The sequence below is a fragment of the Chionomys nivalis genome, chromosome 7 (assembly GCF_950005125.1).
Source record: "Chionomys nivalis chromosome 7, mChiNiv1.1, whole genome shotgun sequence".
NCBI lineage: Eukaryota > Metazoa > Chordata > Mammalia > Rodentia > Cricetidae > Chionomys > Chionomys nivalis.
This window is the reverse complement of record NC_080092.1, coordinates 3,363,585-3,380,333: the sequence shown is the minus strand read 5'-3', so window position 1 is coordinate 3,380,333 and position 16,749 is coordinate 3,363,585. Positions and strand designations below refer to the sequence as shown.

The 16,749-nt window shown below is 45.2% G+C and overlaps 1 protein-coding gene across 4 annotated transcripts in view; it reads left to right on the top strand.

The window, feature by feature from the left end:
- Snx29 (sorting nexin 29) overlaps positions 1 to 16,749 on the top strand; it is a 401,413-nt gene that overhangs the window by 35,957 nt on the left and 348,707 nt on the right. Inside the window, exon 1 of one of the 4 annotated variants that reach the window (XM_057775569.1) lies at positions 4,630 to 4,683. The exons of the other annotated variants lie outside the window; for them this stretch is intronic. The gene's annotated coding sequence lies outside the window, so the exon portion shown is untranslated. Of the gene's footprint in view, positions 1 to 4,629; positions 4,684 to 16,749 lie in introns of those variants that run through there. 4 annotated transcript variants of the gene reach the window in all.

The following is a 16,749-nucleotide window of genomic DNA, read 5'->3' as shown; positions in this document are numbered from 1 at the left end:
GCTGCTGTATGAGCTCTGTGTACAGTTGGGCCTCCTCAACTGGGCATCAGCTCAGTGGTAGGGTGCTTGCCTAACACGTGTGAGCTCAAATGTTTCAATCCCCAGCACCACAAACAAAGCAAACTCATTTCCCTCTGAAGAGAGAGACGCTCCACCTTAGAGTACTGACTGAAGGATGTGTGACAGCCGAGAATGTGGTCTTCCAGGGTTGGGCACAGGGCGACTGAGCTTAGTGACTTGGTTCCTTAGGCACTTATTTTTAAGATTCTAACATTTAAAAATTGTGGAATTTCATGTTGAAATAGGGGTTTCTACTTTAAATCGCAGCCTGCTGTCCCTTGGTTGGCACTGAGTCCACTGGCAAAGGTGTCCTCACACCAGGCATGGCCAGCCTCTCCCTGCTATCCCTGAAGCATGAGATAGTGCTGCCTGTTGTCTGCTGTTCCTCGTCAGAATCGAGGGAGGTTGTTTCTACCCCTACATACTGATAACTTACCTCTGTCCTTTTTAGACCATGATCCAGGGTCAAGGAAATACATTTGAGCATGCGGACGTCGTGGGGACTCACCTTCCAGAGTCCTAGAGACCTGTCCTGTGTGCCGATGAGGATGCTGAAGTATTCTGTGTGTGCACATGTGCATGCGTGTGTGGAGGACGTGCCTACTGCTCTCTACCTCATTTGTTCCCTCATGAAAGCTGGAGCTCACCAGGTGGCTAAACCGGCTGGTGAACTTCAGGGATCCCCTTGCCTCTGTCTCCCAGTTCTGGGATTACAGAACTAACTTTTGCCACACCTGGCTAGCGCTTTGCTTGCTTTATTATATGTGTGTATGTGGTTGGTGTGCCATGGCCTCAGTATACAGGTCAGAAGATAATCATGGTAGCAGATCCCAGGGATGGAACTCAGACTTGGCAGCATGCACCTTTACCCACTGATCATCTTTTCATGTTGAAATGCGGGGTTCAGCCTGCAAAGTGACTTTTTTTTTTGAGGATGTTGGGTATCTGAACTCAAGTTCTCATGCTTGTACAGCAAGCAGTTTTCTTACTGAGCATTTTCTCAGTCCCACGGTGTGTGTTTGTAACCTCAACTGTGATGGAACATTGACTACAAGGTAATACACAGAAGCACAAAGCAGCTCCGTGCAGCGTCACTAGCGTCACTAGTGCCACTAGGCTCTCGTGTTCCCGTGTCTTGGGCTTGCCACCCAGCCTTGCCTGGAGCTTCTCCCGTTTCTCACACAGGCCTTTGTTTTGCTTCATTTCGAAGGAAACTTCATTTCCTCATCTGTGTGTGGTTTCAGCATTGTTCTGTGAGGTTCTGTTGGGCCGCTGGGTACCAGGAGCTGATCTGCCTCCACTGATGGTCAGTGCTGCATAGCCTGTTAATCTCTTTGGAGCTGTTGTGAGCACTACTTCTGGAACTGTTTCTGTTGTGTTTTCGATGTGTATGTGTCTTGGATGTCATGAGTCATGGGGCTCACACACCTGATCTGGAGACTGTGGTTGAGGTTTAGCTTCTGCCAGCAGGTGGTCCAGGTGTACTAGACCTGGGGTGGTTCCACATCCTGGCTTATAACTATGTTTATCTTCCAGGCTTTGTCATTTCCCGATGACCATGGTGTTGACCTTGTTTCTCAGGCTTGTTAGCCACACAGATACCTTCTTTTATAAGGTTCAAAACTTTGGCCCATTTTTTCCTTGGGTTGCTGTTCTTCTAATCTGTATGAGTTTTTGATAGTTTATAGATAGAAATTCTTTATTCCTAGGTCACAGGAAACTTCTCCCACTCTGTAACTGACCCTATAATGATATCTTTTGATGGATGGAAGTACTCCATTTTCTTTTCTTTTTTTTTTTTTTTCGAGGCAGGGTTTCTCTGTAGCTTTGGTGCCTGTCCTGGAACTAGCTCTGTAGACCAGGCTGCCCTTGAACTCACAGAGATCCGCCTGCCTCTGCCTCCCGAGTGTTGGGATTAAAGGCGTGCGCCACAACCGCCCGGCTCCATTTTCTTTTTTTAAAAAAATATTTATTTGTTATGTATACAATATTCTGTCTGTGTGTATGCCTGAAGGCCAGAAGAGGGCACCAGACCTCATTACAGATGGTTGTGAGTCACCATGTGGTTGCTGGGAATTGAACTCAGGACCTTTGGAAGAGCAGCCAGTGCTCTTAACTGCTGAGCCATCTCTCCAGCCCCCTCCATTTTCTTTTTTTTAAATTTTTATTTAGTTATTTAATTTTTAATACCAATCCCAGTTCCTCCTCCCTGCTCTCAGCCCACTCCTCCACTTCCCCCCACCCTCCCCCCACCCGCTCCTCAGAGAGGGTAAGGCCACTCCTGGGAAGTCAACTCAGTCTGTCCCATCATGTCATTGAGTTAGGATCAAGCCTCCCTACCCCATGGTACTCCATTTTCATAGCCTAATTTATCTTTAATCTTATTAATTGAATTTTTCTGAATCTGCTTAAGAAATCTTTGCTTATTCTAAAACCATGAGGATTGTCACAAAGCTGACTGAGTACTGCATATGTGAGGGTTAGGTTGTTATTCTTCCCTTGTGGAAGTCTAACTGAAGAAGAGCTGTTTATTGGCTGCTCCTCAACTGCCCTGAAACATCCCTTTGGTCATAAATCAAGAGTCCATGTATATATTTTTTTCTTCTGGACATCATACCTGGATAGTCTTTTTTTTTTTTTTTTTTTTTTTTTTTTTTTTTTTTTTTGGTTTTTCGAGACAGGGTTTCTCTGTAGCTTTGGAGCCTGTCCTGGAACTCCCTTTGTAGACCAGGCTGGCCTTGAACTCACAGAGATCCGCCTGCCTCTGCCTCCCGAGTGCTGGGATTAAAGGCGTGCGCCACCACCGCCCAGCTACCTGGATAGTCTTTTAACCTGTGCCAATAGCACTGTTGTGACTCTCCTCCTAGGCAAGCACATTGGCAACTTGGAAAGGTCAGCTTGCCCCTTGCAAAGGGGTGATCACAGCTGGGCCCAATGACTGTAAGACCCCATCGTGGAGGGGTGGGGAGGGCCAGCAGATACTCACCCGAGTAGTCAGCCTCTCCCTACCCACTGTTGTTTGCAACTCTGCCTTAATTGCATGTGGAAGGGCTACAGTGGATTGTGGGGAAAACTAAAGGAGGAGGCTCCATCTTTGCCTGCTGGATAGAGGCTTTCCAGGGGTGGCCCGCTGGGCTGGGGAAGAAGCACCTGCAACTCTGTAAGTAACCCATACAGTAAGTAACTGTAAGGACACACTGTAAGGAATCCCAAGAAACTCATTGTTTCCCCAGAGTCAACTTTGGCAGAATCATGCCTTGGTTTGTCATTGACACCTTAGGAGGAAAGGTAGACAGCATGTTCTGATTAGGGTTTGATTGCTGTAATGAAGCACCAGGACCAAAAGCAAGCTGGGGAGGAAAGTGTTTATTCAGCTTACACCTCCACAGCACTGTTCATTATTGAGGGAAGTCAGGGCAGGAGATGATGCAGAGGCCCAGGGTGGCCCCACCTTCAGTCCTCCATGGGCCACTGAGAAAATGTCCTATAGACTGCCTACATTCCCATCTTCTGGAAGCCTTTTCTCAATTGAGACTCCCTCATTAGCTCTAGTGACTCGGCCATCACACAGTGTTTGTGTCCCTTTGGAGAGGGTTTAGCGACAGCACCTTGTCACCTATGCTGTGATTTTAAGAAAAGCCTTTGTATCTGGTAAGTGTAAATCTTGGGTTTTATCTTTTTAGATTGTTTTGGCTGCTCTTAGGTTCTGCATTTTGAATCATCTTGTCCATTTCCACACCTTCAAATTTAGATTGTTTTGGCTCTCTTTGATTTCTTTTGCATTTTAAATCATCTTGTCCATTTCCACATATACAAAAAAAAAAAAATCTCTCTTGGCACCACACTTGGGATTACATTGAATTCAGAGATGAGTCTGGGAGTCACTTATTTTCAGTAGTGAATATTCCAGCCTGTGAGTCTTAGGTAGCCTGCGTATTGATGTCCTGTTAGTTCTCAGTGTTTTATGGAATCTATGAATATATTTGCTTAGATTTATTTCTATATATTTGAAATGTTTTGGTTTTAAAAGTAGCATTTAAAAATAGTTTCCAATGTTTTTTTACTGGTACCTAGACATGCTGTTACCTTTTGTTCATTAATCATGTTTCTAGCAACCTTACTAAAGTTGTTGGTTAATTCTAGAAGTTTGTAGAGTTTTTGGCTTTACTCCTCCTTCCTTTTTCCTGTTTTAAATTTTTAAAAATTTTGTTTATGTGTATATACATGTGTTTGTCTGCATGTGCACATGCTTTTGGGTGTACGTGAATGCAGGGGCATGCGTGCCATAGCATGCTTGTGGAGGTCAGAGGACACCTTTGTACCTGCTTGAGAAGACTCATTTGTCTGCTGTGAGTGCCAGACTGCCTGACCCATGCTCCTGTTTTCCCCCCATCTCCTCACAGGAGCTCTTTTACACATGGGCCCTAGGAATTTGAACTCGGGCCCTTTCACTCTTGCATGGCTTATGCTGAGCTGTCTCCCTAGCCTGCTTGTCTTTATTTTCTTGTGATAAGGCTTGGCTCTGTAGCCCAGGCTTAACTCGAGATCTTTCTTTTCCTGCCTCACGGATCCGGGGATTACTCGTGGGTCCTTCCACCCTCGGCTTTCTTTTTGTCTTTGCAGGTAATGAACTTTCTTTTTCTTTTCTTGCTCTGCTGCTCTGGACAGACCCTCCAGTTTGCTGCTAAACTGCAGCAGAAATATGGGCTTCCTTGTCATGATCTTGATCTCAAAGGACTGATATTCCTTTCTGTCAGGGAACTAGCTGCTAAGAGCTTTTATCCTAATCTGGTTTGCATTTTATCATCTTCGCTTTCTGATTTTGTTGCAGTTGAGGTCTCTATTAGGCCACTCCTGTATTCCCAGAGTAAACCCAGCTGGTTCTTTTTATGTATTGTTGAATTTGATTTTTAAGATTTTACATCTATTTCTGTGGAATAGCTTGCTTGTTACTTGATTTTCCTTCTTTTGAGTGGTGGTGGGGAACAGGGTCATTCCATGTTCTATCTGTCCTGGAATTCTCTCTGTAGAGTAGCCTGGCTTGAATTCACAGAGATCTGCCTGCCTCTGCCTCCCCAGTGCTGGGATTAAAGGTGTGTACCACCATGCCCAGTTTTTACTTGATCCCTCCCTCCCTCCCTCCCTCCCTCCCTCCCTCCCTCCCTCCCTCCCTCCCTCCCTTCTTTCCTTCTTGACAGGGTTTTTCTGTCTAGAAAAACCTGGCTGTTCTGGAACTCCCTCTGTAGGCCAGGCTGGCCTTGAACTCAGAGTTCCACATACCCCTACCTTGCAAGTGCTGGGATTAAAGGCATGCGCCACCACTGCCATCTATTTTCTTAAAGTTTCCTTTCCTTCATTTGGAACAGTGGTTAGTCTGGCCTCATAAAACAATGTGCACAGTGCTTGTTTGTGTATAATAAATATGACAACCCTGTGATTTTCTCCCCCCCCCATGGTTATGATTTATTATATCCAGTTATATGACTGCCTTTAGGCAAATAAGATGGTAGGGTTGTCTCAGGGGCTCTCAACTGTGGAAAGGACTGTTGGTTGTTTAGGCCTGAGTGAAATGTCATTGAGCCTGCAGTTTCTTTGTGGAATGTTTCCCATTACAGATGTCCCCTATGTAATAAGTGCAAAGCCATTCAGCTTTTTTGTTGTATCACTTGGGAGTTTGGTGTGTGGTATTCTCTAAATAAGATGCCTGTGCTTATTCAGACCTGTTAGTTTGGAATCACTTATAGTGCTCACTTACCATCTTCATGAAAATTTTGGGGGTATGGCATTTTTCTTTTAACATTAAAAATTGGCAACTTGTTTACTTCAAATGGCAGAAGTGTATTGCTTACAGTTCTGGGACTTCTGTCTGAGGTTAGGTGGTGCTCAGTCTCTGAAGGGCTCTTGAACTGCTTGGTATTTGTCTGCTGTGTGTCCTCCAGGGGAGACAGGGACCATGAATTAAATGCTCTTTACCTGTTTACCTAGGGAGGGCGGTTGGCATGTGTGCCACTGTTCATGTTTGAAGGTTAGAAGACAACTTGTGGGAGTTTGTTTTTTTCCACTGTTGTGTAAACAGAAGCTGTTCTTTCTTTTTCTGGTTGCCTAGACCTGAATAATTACATGGAAACTATATTTATTACAACAACACCAATGGTTCAGGCATATTCCTACTTAGCTCTTACAACTTAAATTAACCCTTTTCTATTAATCTGTGTACTGCCATGAGGCTGTGGCTTACCAATAATGTTCTGGCAGCTTTCTCCTTTGGCAACTACATGGCATCTCCCTGGCTCCGCCTTCTTTCCTCCTCTATCTCTGCTTGGATTTCCCTTCCCACCTTGCTATATTCTGCCCTGCTATAAGCCAAAGCAGATTCTTTATTAACAAATGGCAATAAAACATATTCACAGCATACAGAGGGGACTCCCACATCATTGTTGTGGGTATTAGGAATCAAACTCAGGTTGTCTGACTTGGTGGCAAGGCACCTTTACCCACCAACCTGTCATGCCAGCCTGGAGATCCCTAATTTATCACATTTTGACAAGAGCAACATGATTATATGCAGCAGGTGTGCTTTGGGGGTGTTCCCAAGGGCTCACATACTGGGAGCTTGACCCTCAGTGTAGCCATGTTGGGAGGTAAGGTCATGGATCACACTATCCTTGGAAAGGATTGAGAAGTTCTTTTGGGATCCCCATGTAAATTTTCTGGAGAGGGTGGTTATTAGCATCAAACTTGACTCCCACCCAGGGCCTTGGTTCCTAACTTGAAATATGATCTCTATCTTCCTTCAGTGTGTGCTGAGCCTGAAGATTTGGCCTCCATGATGTTGGTCTCTTCTTAATCACAACTGATTCTTCAGAACCAGCTGACCAGAATCACAGAGTCTTAATTCAGAATGTCACATAAATCGCCCTGATAGGCTTTGCTTCCCTCTGAAACCTCACAAGCCATCCGACACTGGCTATACTGTTCTCGGCATTATCTGCCATATTCCCACAGTCACTTATTACGCTCTGGGCACTTAATGACTTTTCTAGTCAAAAGTTCAAAGTCCTTCCACAGTCCTTGAAAAACATGGTCAGGTTTGTCACAGTAGTGTCTACCAGTAGCCCACTGGTGCTAATTTCCAGATATCTAACATGAGGGATCCAGAGAGGATTCGGTGGAGTCCCTGACGGTGTCTTTAGGACTGCTGGCTTAGAACCCTGGGGCAGTGTGCTGGTCAGTTTGTTATCAGTTTGGCATGAACTAGAATCATCTGGGAAGAGGGAACCTCAATTGAGAAACTGCCCCCATCAAATTGGCTTGTAGGCGAGTCTGTGTGCATATTCTTTATTAATGAGTGATGTGAGGGGAGGCCCAGCCCACTGTGAGAGGTGCCGTCTCTGGATGGGTCCGGGTTGGTGTAAGGAAATATGTTGAATAAGATTTGGAGAGCAAACCAGTAAGCACCATTCCCCATTGTCTTTGCCTGAGTTCCTGCCCTGACTTTTTCCTCAGTGGACCATGAGCCAAATAAACCCAATAGAAACTAAGCCAGCTAGCAAGTAGCAGAGCTGGGATTTCTGCTCAGGACTCTTGGATTTTTTTTTTTTTTCTGAAGTTCTGGCATTGAGTATCTGGGATGTAAGGTAGACAGCAGGAGAGGAAGACTCCTGATGTTGGCTACTGGCTTCCACCACTGCGCTCACACACATGTGCACACATATGCACACACCATACACAATTATGGTAAACTAGGTATCGTAAAATATATCATCCTAACCATTAAAAGCCTGCAGCTTAGGGCTCAGTGATAGCTCAGTGACAGAGACAGCTCAGTGATGTAGATTGCTTGTTGTTCTTGCAGAGGACCCAGATTTCGTTCTTAGCACCTACATGGTGCCTTATAGCCTTTCGTAGCTCCCACTGTAGGGGATCAGACACTTCTGCTGGTCTCTGTTAACACCAGGCACACATGTAGCATACACAGACATACATGCAGGCAAACACCTGAAATAAATATTTAAAAAAAAAAAGACTCAGTGGTATTAAATACCTCCCCGTCATGGCAGTATTCCTCAATTGAAATGACTTACTTATTAAAATGCTGATTCTATGTTCTAGCTTCCAGTCCCCAGCCCCTGGCAGCCATTAGCCACCATTCTGCTTTTGTCTTAATGATGGAAGTGAGGTTTGTACACTGCTCTTTGTGTCTGGCCCCACTTACCATATGCTTCCTACCCACCCCAGCATGTCACTGCCCGCATGTTTAAGGCTGAGTACTATTCCAGCGTATAGATAGACCATACTTTCTTTTCCTTGTCAACACTTGGATTGCTCGTTGGCTGTTGTAAATGATGTTGCTTTGAGCATGGGTGAGGAAGTATTTGTACTTTTTTTTTTTTTTTGCTTTTAGTTCTTTTGCTACTTACCCAGAAGTAAAATGGCTGGATCTTTTGGTAATCTTATGTTTAATATAAAATCTTGTTTTATATATTTATTTGTATGCTGTGTAGATGCACCATTGTACATGTGGAGGTCAAAGGGCAACTTATGGGCAATGTTTTTCTCTTTTCACCAACTAGGTCCTGCGGCTCAAACTCCGGTGATCAGGCTTGGTGGCAGGGACTTTTGCCTGTGGAATCATTTCCCACCTCACTGACCTTTTTTAAAATAAAAAAATTACTTAATTAGAGAGAGAGAGAGAGAGAGAGAGAGAGAGGGAGGGAGGGAGAGCGAGCATGGGGATGCAGCGTTGTGTGTTTGGAGGTCAGATGACAACTTGGATTCAGTTCTCTCTTCCTTCCTCCACTGGGTCCAGGGCTGGAACTCAGGTTGCAGGTCAGCACCTTCCCCTGCTGAGCAGTCTCTGGAGGCAACACTGCATTCCTTGTTCTCCTAGTGCTGCATCCCACTCAGCAGCACAGAGAGGCTGAGGCTCACACCCTCCAGATGCTGAGTGCAGCAGACCCTTTCTATAGTGTGTCTCACTCATTCCCATCCCTGTCCTTTCTTCTCAACAAGTCCCGCTCTTATTCCTTCATGTCTCCATATCTCTTTCTTTGCCTTAAAACACCCGACAAAAGCCAGCTGGTGCTGGCACACACCTTTAATCCCAGTGCTTAGGAGGCAGAAGCAGGCCGAACTCTGTTCAAGGCCAGACTGCTCTACAGAGAGAGTTCTAGGACAGTCAAGAGTACATAGAGAATCCCTGTCTTGAAAAAACAAACAAACAAACAAACAAACAAACAAACCAAAATACTACAACAACCCCTCACAGAAACTGGTAGCCGGTCAAATGGACAAGAAGTGCTATCTCACTGTGGTTTTAATGGATTCACTTTAGAAATTTTCTTTCCTTGAGCTCCCTACCCAGTTCACCCGGACTGCCTCAACAGTCCTGGTGAAGCCTCCCAGTGGTGTGCCCTGTTGCTTTTCCTGGGAGGGAAGGAGCAGGCTCCAGCTTCACTTATCCTGTAGCTTAGAGTATGTACATCCTAGAGGTGACCAAGGACCATCCATGTCAAAATCATGACTCAGGCAAAGTGCTAGTTTTCCTGGGAAGCCACCCCTGCCCTCTGCTGTTCCCATACCTTCCAGCTGGGCACGCACTGGCTTCTGCGACCTCGGTGGGGTTTTTGAAAATGGTCCACTGCACTTCACTCAAAGCAGAGTTTATGTTTTGATTCACTGAGTCCCCTTGGGCAGTGACTGCATTTCTATAGAACACTGATTTCTGAGGAAGCTGCATGTGCCGGGACAGCCTGGTTGGGAGGGGAAGTCCGCTCTGCCACACTCCCCTCTGTGCCGGGCTTTCAGTTCCTTCTTGGGGTTTGCTGTTATTGTCATGAACGTGCAAATCTACTTCTGGTGAAAGAGGCCTCGGAAGGATGTCTGCCCACAGTGTGGCGTGGGGGAATACCAGCTGTGTCCAGGGTTACTGACAGAGTGGCTAGCAGAGGTAAAGAATATCTGGCCTCACAGGAGAGCTATAAGCATGCTAGTCCTCAACCCGTGGGCACCTAGACTATGAGGATGTTCAGGGGTCCAGGGAGGAGCCTTGACATCTTGGTGACACAGAGTCAGTGCCAGTGCAAGGGACATGAACACATGAATAGTTCCCGGTATGTTAAAGTCTGGGTGCTGAGGCAGGAGGATTGCAAGTTCAGAGGAGGTCCTGTCTCCATGATGTGGCACAGTGCTTGCCTAGCCTGTGCCTAGGCTCGGCCCCCAATATATATCAATATATACCCAGTCTGGTATATCTGGACTAAGGTCTCTTGGGGATGTTGTGACCACTGGCTCTTTCAAAGGTATTTATTTTTGATGTGTCATGAATGAAGGCTCATATTGACTTGAGTTGTCAATTTTTAGACATGATTATCAGCGTGGAAGTTTTATGGGCCCTTTACTCCTCTCAGGATGAATATGTCTCTTCAGAGAAGATGAAATACCATCTAAAAGGAGACAAGTTGTGAGTTTTAGAAGCCCTGCTTTCTGGGGTTAGGGAGATAGCTAGGTGCCCATGCAAGCATGAGAACCTGAGTTCAAATAGCTAGGATCCATGTAAAAAGTCGGTGTAGCTGTCATGCCAGTATTGTGTTGGGCAGAAATTAGCGGATTGCTGGGACTTGCTGACTGCCAGCCTCGTCTCAAAGGACTAAGGTAGAGGGCAATGAGACATGACACCCTGCATCCTTCTCTGCCTCTTTGTATGTACACAGGTGCACATATGTGTATGAACATGTGCATACCTATATGTTCACACACAATACATATGTACCACTTACACATCACACATGCAAAAAATAACAGGAATGATATATATATATATATATACACATACATATTCCTATTTTCTATACTGTTCAGCATGTTTCCAATTTTTTCACATAGCCACGGGGAGTGAAAAGTTGGGCGTGGTGGTATATGCCTGTGATACAAGCACTCCAGATGCTGGGGCAGAAAGATTGGAAGTCTGAGGGTAGCTACATAACGGAGTGCCAGGCCAGGTTAGTATAAATATAGCAAGTCTTTGGGTTGTGGGGAGGTAGACAGAGAAGGAGGGAGGGAGGGGGGGGAGAGAGAGAGAGAGAGAGAGAGAGAGAGAGAGAGAGAGAGAGAGAGAAGAATCGTTAGATTGTTAGATTGTATTCCTGTAATTCCAGCACTTAGAAGGTAGAAGCATTAGTTAATCTCAGCTATGTTGTGAGTTTGAAGCCAGCCTGGAGTACATACCAAGTTACACACTAGCCAGGGCTACAGAGTCAGACATAGTCTCAAAACAAAACAAAAACAACAGTCAAAGAAAAACTAAGGAGTTATATACACTAATACATTAACACATACCATAATGTTGAAGAACCTTCAAAAACATTGTACTAAGTCATAAACAGACAAATACCATAGAGCCACTGACAGAGGTGCTTGGAATAGTCCAGTGTACAGACAGAAGTTGAAGCTCCCAAAGGCTGGGGGAGGGAGAACTGGGGGAGTTATTTAATGAAGGAGGTTCTGTTTGGGATGATGAAAAGTTCTAGAAATAAATAGTCCTGCTGGCCGCACAAGACCATGAGTAGACAGTGCTATAGGACATACACTAAAAGGTGGTTGACCAACATGGGGGGCCTGAGTTTGGTCCCTGGGATTCATATGGTGGAAGAAAATGTCTGATTTGACGTTTCCTTTTTCTCTGTGCCCCCCCCACCCCCCAGGTTTCTCAGGCCCTATATAGAAATATGAACCCCATATTGGGCATCATATGTAGCAGGCTTTCTTGGACCGCCAGTCCCTAAATCATGACATGGAGACTTATTAGTTATGAATGCTTGGCCTTATGCACACATATGCTTGTCCCACTAGCTCTTATAACTTAATTTCGCCCGTTTCTCTTCATCATGTTTTGCCTCGTGGCTTTTTACATTTCTTCCATTTTGTATGTCCTACTTGCCTACTTCTGTGTCTGTCTGGTCGACCCTCCCTGGTTGGCTGCTCCCTGGCTGTCCCTGACCTTGGCTGGCTGTCCCCTGACTGGCTGGCTGGTCCCTGACCTTGGCTGGTTGACCGTCCCTGGTTGGCTGGTCCCTGGCTGGTCCCTGACCTTGGCTGGCTGTCCCCTGACTGGCTGGCTGGCTCCCATTTTCTGTCTATCAGCCATGCCTTTCCCTCCTGGCTATTGGCTGTTCAGCTTTTTATTAGACCAATCAGGTACCTTAGGCAGGAAAGGTGAAACAGCAACACATCTTTACATAGTTAAACAGTTATTCTGCAACACAAACAAATCTAACACATCTTTACATAGCTAAACAAATATTCTATTCCAAAACATTGTACTTAGAATTTGATGATACATTACTTCAATTCGTACCGTGCTTTTACCTTGCTCAGTTGTACTCCTTCCCAGCACTGAAAGGGACCCGTTGCTCAGTGGGCTGTTTCCCGCCCAGCACTCAGGCTCTGGAGGAGAGCTGTTGCTCTGTGGGCTGTCTCTCCCAACCCCCAGGTGTGGAGGAGAGCTGTACCCTGAGGCCTGGAAGAGAGCTGTACCCCCAGGTCTGGAGGAGAGCTGTACTCCAGGTCTGGAGGAAGTCAGGGGCATCAGTCTTGTGCAGATTGCTCATAAGCATCAGATGAACGAACCCTTTGACATCACATCTGGAGAGATGAGTCACAGGTTAAGAGAATGTACTTCTCTTTGCAGAGGACCTAGTGCCCATTTTGGACAACTCACAACTACCTGTAACTTCAGTTCCAGGGGGATTTGACATCTCTGACTTCTGTGGACACCTGCATTTACATGCACATAGCCCTGTGCACATACATATATACATACATTTTTTAAAAATATCAAAATTAATGTAAAGAATATTCCATTGTGCCCATCAAAATCCCAGCAAAATTCTTCAAAGACCTTGAAAGAACGGTACTCAACTTCATTTGGAAAAACAAAAAACCCAGGATAGCCGAAACAATCCTGGACAATAAAAGAACTTCTGGAGGCATCACAATCCCTGACTTCAAACTCTACTACAGAGCTACAGTACTGAAAACAGCCTGGTATTGGCATAAGAACAGATAGGAGGACCAATATCAATCCACACATCTTTGAACACCTGATATTTGATAAAGAAGCAAAAAATATCAAATGGAAAGAAAAAAGCATATTTAACAAGTGGTGCTGGCATAACTGGATACCAACATGTAAAAAAATGAAAACAGACCCATATCTATCACCATGCACAAAACTCAAGTCCAAATGGATCAAAGACCTCCATAAGCCAGCCACACTGAACCTTATAGAAGAGAAAGTGGGAGGTATACTCAAACACATTGGCACAGGGAACCACTTCCTAAATAGAACCCCAGCAGCACAGACACTGAGAGAAACAATTAATAAATGGGACCTCCTGAAACTGGAAAAACTTCTGTAAAGCAAAGGACGACACGGTCAACAAGACAAAACGACAGCCTACAGAATGGGAAAAGATCTTCACTAACCCCACATCAGACAGAGGTCTGATCTCCAAAATATACAAAAAACTCAAGAAATTAGACACCAAAAGATCACATAATCCAATAAAAAAAATGGAGTACAGACCTAAATAGAGAACTCTCAACAGAGGAATCTAAAATGGCTGAAAAACACTTAAGGAAATGTTCAACATCCTTAGCCATCAGAGAAATGCAAATCAAAACAACTCTGAGATTCCTTCCATCTTACACCTGTAAGAATGGCCAAAGTCAAAAACACCAATGACAACTTATGCTGGAGAGGTTATGGGGAAAAGGGAACACTTCTGCATTGTCGGTGGGAATGCAAGCTGATACAACCCCTTTGGATGTCAGTGTGGCGATTTCTCAGAAAAATAGAAAACAACCTTCCTCAAGACCCAATAATAATACTTTTGGGTATATATCCAAAGAATGCTCAATCGTGCCACAAGGACATGTGCTCAACTATGTTCATAGCAGCTTTGTTTGTCATAGCCAGAGCCTGAAAACAACCTAAATGCCCCTCGATCGAAGAATGGATAAGGAAAATGTGGCACATTTACACAATGGAATACTACACAGCAGAAAAAAATAACGACAGCTTGAATTTTGCATGAAAATGGATGGAACATTATTTTGAGTGAGGTAACCCAGACACAGAAAGACAATTATCACATGTACTCATTCATAGGTGGTTTTTAAACATAAAGCAAAGAAAGCCAGCCCACAAACCACAATCCCAGAGAATTTAGACAACAATATAGACACTAAGAGAGACTTACATAGATATAATCTACATGGGAAGTAGAAAGTAGAAAAAGACAATCTCCTGAGTAAATTGGGAGCATGGGGACCTTGGGGGGAAGGTTGAAGTGGGTAGGGGAGAGGCAGGGAGGGGAGCAGAGAAAAATGTAGAGCTCAATAAATATCAATTAAAAAAAGGGACTATTCCATTGTAGGGTCTGAGAAAATATCGAAGGAGACTCCTGTCTCAAATAGAATGTAAAAGTAAAGAGTGTTTATTAATATTTCTGTATGCACGTGGGGTCATTCACCTGTACGAAATGACGCTGACCCCAGAGGAGTATGTAGGCTCTTTTTAAGCACAGCTAAGAGAGTTTCAGGGACAGCTATGTCATCTCATACTAATTGGCTAAACAAGCAGCAGTTCGCTAGTATCCTTTTAATTGGCTGAAGTTTAGTCTTATCATCTTTGGACATATTTGCACAAGCTTGGACAAGTTTGGACTTGACTCAGAAGGGGCTGCTGGATTTGTCCTTGAGATATTGTGAGGCTGACACAGGCCTCAACTCCGAATGCAGGGGCTTTATAGATAAACGGCCCTTTGTGGGAGGGACACCTGTTTTGTCTTTCTCAGAGAACTGAAACCTAAACTCACTTGTGGGGGTGGGAGACTTTAACCCCTTCTCCATGAAGAGCTCAGACCTAAAACAGGAGCGGGATGAAGCTGTGTCATAGAAATGGACACTCTAATGTAGTCTGACTATCTCCCAACTTGTAGGACCTGCCACTACTGGGGGTGGAAGAGGTCAGGGCAGCATCATAGGGAACTGCACGGGGCATGTTTGTCGTGGGAAAGAAAGGGCTTCCAGAGCAAGGGGAGGGTGCTGTTGGGCACTTTTGTGCTAGGCTTTGCTGTACTGTAATGATGAGTATCAATTGCTGCTTACCATTGAACGCCTTATTCAACAGGCATGCTTGCTGTGGCTGACATGGATTGAGTCAACTCGTAGACACATTTTATATGTTATTTTACATTTTGTGTGTGCATGTGTACATTTGTGTGTGTGTATACATGTCTTTGTGCGGGCCACAGGTAAGGTCAAGTGTCTTCCTTAATTGCCTTTTGCCTTAGTTTATGAGAAGCTGGAGCTCACTGATTGGGGTAGAATGGCTGACCAGCAGTCCCAGGGACCCTCCTGTCACTGCTTTCCCACTGCAGGGGTTATAGGTGCACCCCTGTATTCAGGTTCTGGCTGGCCTGAACACCATACGTAGACCAGGTTAGCTTTGACTCACAGAGGTCCACCTGCATCTGCCTTCTAAGTGCTGGAATTAAAGGCATACACCACCATGTCTAGCTGCACCTCTGGCTTTTTAATGTGGGTGCTGGAGATCTGAACTTGGGTCCTCCTCCTGCTCATCAAGCATTTTGTCCTCTGAACCTATGGAAGATATGACGTCTTGGCATTGCCAGTAAAAAGCCGAGGCCTGTTAGAAACTGCTAAGGCTGTTGTTAGTCCGCTGCAAACACAGCCCTCAGCTCACTTTGGCACCCGTTCCTGGCTCTCTTCTTGCTGGCAGGTGGCTTCAGTGCTCTGAGGAGTGGAAGCCCTGGCATACCTCTGGAACTTACCCCGCCTTTCAAAGCAGATTGGTATAGGTTTCCAAATTAAATTATGGCCACCGCTTGCATTAAACGGTAGGCGAACTGCGCTTTAAATAGACCACATTAATTCTGAAGTGGAACCCTGCTGGGATAATCGTTATCATCAGCGCATCATTGACAGGCTTGAAAAGGATCCTCAAGGTAAGCAAAACACTCTGCACAGTAAAGTGCTACTGGTGTTCAAGGTCAGAGGGAGGTGACTGTAGTTTTTGAGAAGGCGGAGTGCCAGTGAGAGTCACTTGGTGGCTGAGGGTAGTGTGCTCCCCAGAGTCCCCTGTTCTGGTGTTTGAATGTAACTTTCCCTGGGCATAAACAAATGTCTTTTCACAGCCATAGGGAACTGACAACAGGCCAAAAAGTGATTGCACCTAAGTCTGGTTTGATGAACCACAGTTTATTGGGGTTACTTATAGAATCATGGCTGACTCAGGGGAATGTGTTGTAGAAAAGTCACCCTAGAATGGGAGCTGACTCGACAAAGCTGCACGACCGGTGCTTCTGTCCAGATTGCGGCAGCTCCATTAAAGAGTCTCCCCCCTCATCAGGAGTTTGCTGTTTTTATGACTTTGGATGGCGCCTGTGAATCCGGAAACTTCCAGGACTTTCCTAAGCTTTGTCTTCAGAGCTCCCTCCCTCCTGGAGGCACAGCAGAGGCACAGCCTCTTCTGGGCAGGTGTCTGATGTTTGTTACGTGAGGACTGAGGGTGAACTGCATTTTCTCCTGGTGAGATGGCGCATCTGTAAAGGCTCTGGTCACCTAGCCTCTGGGACCCACATGGTGGGAGGAGAAAACTGACTC